Consider the following 4,402-nt stretch of genomic DNA (forward strand, 5'->3'; position numbering starts at 1 on the left):
GGCTGGGTTGCGCGCCTTGGTGGGCACCATGCAGTGCACGAAGTCGGAGCCCGGATTGCCCCGGGCGCGCACCTCCGCCAGGGTGGGCACCTTGGTGCGCACAACTTGCCTGGGCTGCGCACCAGGAAGGGCTCAAGATGGCACCCGCGTTCCGTTTTTTTCACTATCTTTCAGAACGGAAATTTTAAAATCTCGTTTTTTTTTGCCTTTTCTGGAAATTAGTGAAGGCAGCGCATCAAAGGTGCGCAACGCTGGTGCGAACCTGGGAGCGCTCCGATGTGTGCTCCAAGGTGCGGCGTGCACGAAGTCGGACCCCGGTTTGCCCCGGGTGCGCACCTCGCGTGCACCTTGGTGCGCACACCTTGGCTGGGTTGCGCGCCCTGGTGGGCACCATGGTGCGCACCAAGGAGCGCTCCGAAGTGTGCTCCAAGGTGCGGCGTGCACGAAGTCGGAGCCCGGTTTGCCCCGGGTGCGCACCTCGCGTGCACCTTCGCCGCGGTGGGCACCATGGCGTGCACGAAGTCGGAGCCCGGTTTGCCCCGGGTGCGCACCTCGCGTGCACCTTCGCCGGGGTGGGCACCTTGGTGTGCAGACCTTGGCTGGGTTGCGCGCCCTGGTGGGCACCATGGTGCGCACCAAGGAGCGCTCCGAAGTGTGCTCCAAGGTGCGGCCTGCACGAAGTCGGAGCCCGGTTTGCCCCGGGTGTGCACCTCGGGTGGGCACCTTGGTGCGCATGCCTTGCCTGGGCTGCGCACCAGGGCGGGCTCAAGATGGCACCCGCGTTCCTTTTTTTTCACTATCTTTCAAAACGGAAATTTTAAAATCTCATTTTTTTTTGCCTTTTTCTGGAAATTAGTGAAGGCAGCGCATCAAAGGTGCGCACCTCGCTGCCCACCACGGTGCGCAACGCCGGTGGGCACCCGGGAGTGCTTCGAAGTGTGCTCCAAGGTGCTGCGTGCACGTTGTCGGAGCCCGGTTTGCCCCGGGTGCGCACCTCGCGTGCACCTTCGTCGGGGTGGGCACCTTGGCTGGGTTTGCCCCGGCTGCGCTCCGAAGCGGGGTTATTGGAGCGCCGCCTCTTTTTTTGTCGGAGCGTTTGGTGGGGTTTCTCGCATTGGCTCTTCCGAGGCCCGGTTGCCACCCTGGCGCGCACGAAGTCGGAAGTAGGGTTAATTGCCCGGGTGCGCACCTTTGCCAGGGTGGGCACCTTACCTGGGCTGCGCACCAGGGCGGGCTCAAGATGGCACGCGCGTTCCGTTTTTTTCACTATCTTTCAAAACGGAAATTTTAAAATCTCCTTTTTTTTTTGCCTTTTCTGGAAATTAGTGAAGGCAGCGCATCAAAGGTGCGCACCTCGCTGCCCACCTTGGTGTGCTCTGAGGTGCGCACCCGGGAGCGCTACGAAGTGTGCTCCAAGGTGCGGCGTGCACGTTGTCGGAGCCCGGTTTGCCCCGGGTGCGCACCTCGCCTGCACCTTGGCCGGGGTGGGCACCTTGGCTGGGTTTGCCCAGGGTGCGCTCCGAAGCGGGGTTACTGGAGCGCCCCCTCTTTTTTTGTCAGAGCGTTTGGTGGGGTTTCTCGCATTGGCTCTTCCCAGGCCCGGTTGTTGGGTGCGCTCCCACCCTGGCGCGCGCGAAGTTGGAAGTTGGGTTAATTGCCCGGGCGCGCACCTTCGCCAGGGTGGGCACCTTGGTGCGCACACCTTGGCTGGGCTGCGCACCAGGGCGGGCTCAAGATGGCACCAGCATTCCCTTTTTCTCACTATCTTTCAAAACGGAAATTTTAAAATCTCGTTTTTTTTTTGCCTTTTATGGAAATTAGTGAAGGCATCGCATCAAAGGTGCGCACCTCGCTGCCCACCTTGGTGTGCTCCGAGGTGCCCACCACGGTGCGCAACGCCGGTGCGAACCCGGGAGCGCCCCGATGTGTGCTCCAAGGTGCGGCGTGCACGAAGTCGGACCCCGGTTTGCCCCGGGTGCGCACCTCGCGTGCACCTTGGTGCGCACACCTTGGCTGGGTTGCGCGGCCTGGTGGGCACCATGGTGCGCACCAAGGAGCGCTCCGAAGTGTGCTCCAAGGTGCGGCGTGCACGAAGTCGGAGCCCGGTTTGCCCCGGGTACGCACCTCGCGTGCACCTTCGCCGGGGTGGGCACCTCGGCTGGGTTGCGCGCCCTGGTGCGCACCAAGGAGCGCTCCGAAGTGTGCTCCAAGGTGCGGCGTGCACGAAGTCGGAGCCCGGTTTGCCCCGGGTGCGCACCTTCGCCGCGGTGCGCACCATGGCGTGCACGAAGTCGGAGCCCGGTTTGCCCCGGGTGCGCACCTCGCGTGCACCTTCGGCGGGGTTGCGCGCCCTGGTGCGCACCAAGGAGCGCTCCGAAGTGTGCTCCAAGGTGCGGCGTGCACGAAGTCGGAGCCCGGTTTGCCCCGGGTGCGCACCTCGCGTGCACCTTCGGCGGGGTTGCGCGCCCTGGTGGGCACCATGGTGCGCACCAAGGAGCGCTCCGAAGTGTGCTCCAAGGTGCGGCGTGCACGAAGTCGGAGCCCGGTTTGCCCCGGGTGCGCACCTCGCGTGCACCTTCGCCGCGGTGGGCACCATGGCGTGCACGAAGTCGGAGCCCGGTTTGCCCCGGGTGCGCACCTCGCGTGCACCTTCGCCGGGGTGGGCACCTCGGCTGGGTTGCGCGCCCTGGTGCGCACCAAGGAGCGCTCCGAAGTGTGCTCCAAGGTGCGGCGTGCACGAAGTCGGAGCCCGGTTTGCCCCGGGTGCGCACCTCGCGTGCACCTTCGCCAGGGTGGGCACCTCGGTGCGCACACCTTCTCAATGTTTTCTTGCCTTTTCTGGAAATTGGTGAAGGCAGCGCATCAAAGGTGCGCACCTCGGTGTGCTCCGAGGTGCGAACCCGAGAGCGCTCCGAGGTGCCCACGAAGTCGAAAGTCGGGTTAATTGCATTGTTTTCCCCGGGTGCGCTCCGAGGTGCGCAACATCGGCGCGCACCAAGGAGGGCTCCGAAGTGTGCTCCAAGGTGCGCACGATGGCGTGCACCTCTGGTGCGCACGATTCGGAGCTCGGTTTGACCGGGGTGCGCACACCTTGGCTGGGTTGCGCACCTTTTGTGCGCTCCAAGGTGCGCACGAAGTCGGAGCTCGGTTTGCCCCGGGTGCGCACCTTCGCCAGGGTGCGCACCTTGATGCGCACGCCTTGGCTGGGCTGCGCACCTTGGTGGGCGCCATGGTGCGCACCTTTCGTGCGCTCCAAGGTGCGCACGAAGTCGGAGCTCGGTTTGCCCCGGGTGCGCACCTTGGTGGGCGCCATGGTGCACTCCGAGGTGCCCAAGATTGGTGCGCACCAAGGAGCGCTCCGAAGTGCGCTCCAAGGTGCGCGCGAAGTCGAAAGTTGGGTTAATTGTCCGGTTTGCCTCGGGTGCGCACCTTGCGTGCACCTTCGCCAGGGTGGGCGCCTTGGTGCGCACACCTTGGCTGGGCTGCGCACACCTTGGCACCCGCGTTTCCTTCATTTTAAATTTTTTTTTTTTACAATCTCTCAAGTGGGAAATTCTATAATCTCAACTTTTTTTGCCTTTTCAGGAAACTTTTGAATGGAGCGCATCATTGGTGCGCTCCGAAGTGTGCTCCAAAGCTCTCTCCAGCTGCGTGCACCTGCCCCGGCCGCGCACCCGGCCCCGCCCAGCTTCGCTCACCTGTCCCGGGCGTCTGGTGCGGAACCTTAGAGTAAGAAACATCACCGTGCACCTTGGCCAACGTGCGCGACTCGACCGAGCGCGCACTGGCCGAGGTGCACACCGATTTCACCTGGGTGCGCGCGCAGCACCTCGGGCGCACCGGGGTGCGCGCACAACGCCCGGGTTGCACCGTGGCCTGTGTGCTCGGGGTGCCTCGGGTGCGCGCTCGGTGTCGCCCCCGCGCGCGCGGTAGTGCGGGCAGCGCACCCCGGCCCGGCCCGGCCCCGACGAGAACGCAAACGGGCAAAAGGTTTATTCAAATAGCATTGCGACGCCCGGCGAAAAACTAAAAAAGGGTGCAACACCGGGACTTCCCGGGAGGTCACCCATCCCAGTACTACTCCGGCCCAAGCGCGCTTAACTGCGGAGTTCTGATGGGATCCGGTGCACTAATGCTGGTATGATCGCACCCGTTATGAGCTTGTCGCAGTGTGTACTTAGCAAACCGCGACCCACGTGCGAATCCACCCCGGCCACCCACCCCCGTCGAGGTGCACACCCTCCCTCGCGAAGTGCGCCCCGTTCGCCAAGTGTGAGCCCTGCCCGGGTGCGCGCACCTTGCTAGGGCGTCGGGTGTGCACCCGGCCCGGCCTACGTGCGTGCACCTGGAGGGGGCGTCGTGTGCGTGCAGTGTCCCGTCTGCAACGCGGTGCCCACACACC

The 4,402-nt window shown here is 64.3% G+C and overlaps 1 non-coding gene across 1 annotated transcript; it reads right to left on the minus strand.

Moving 5' to 3' along the window:
- Positions 1-4,033: 4,033 nt before the first annotated feature.
- LOC131867681 (5S ribosomal RNA) lies at positions 4,034-4,152 on the minus strand. The gene has a single exon (XR_009366232.1). It is a non-coding gene; the product is annotated as a 5S ribosomal RNA (ribosomal RNA).
- Positions 4,153-4,402: the final 250 nt, after the last annotated feature.

This window comes from Cryptomeria japonica, unplaced genomic scaffold (genome assembly GCF_030272615.1).
Source record: "Cryptomeria japonica unplaced genomic scaffold, Sugi_1.0 HiC_scaffold_177, whole genome shotgun sequence".
Taxonomy (NCBI): domain Eukaryota; kingdom Viridiplantae; phylum Streptophyta; class Pinopsida; order Cupressales; family Cupressaceae; genus Cryptomeria; species Cryptomeria japonica.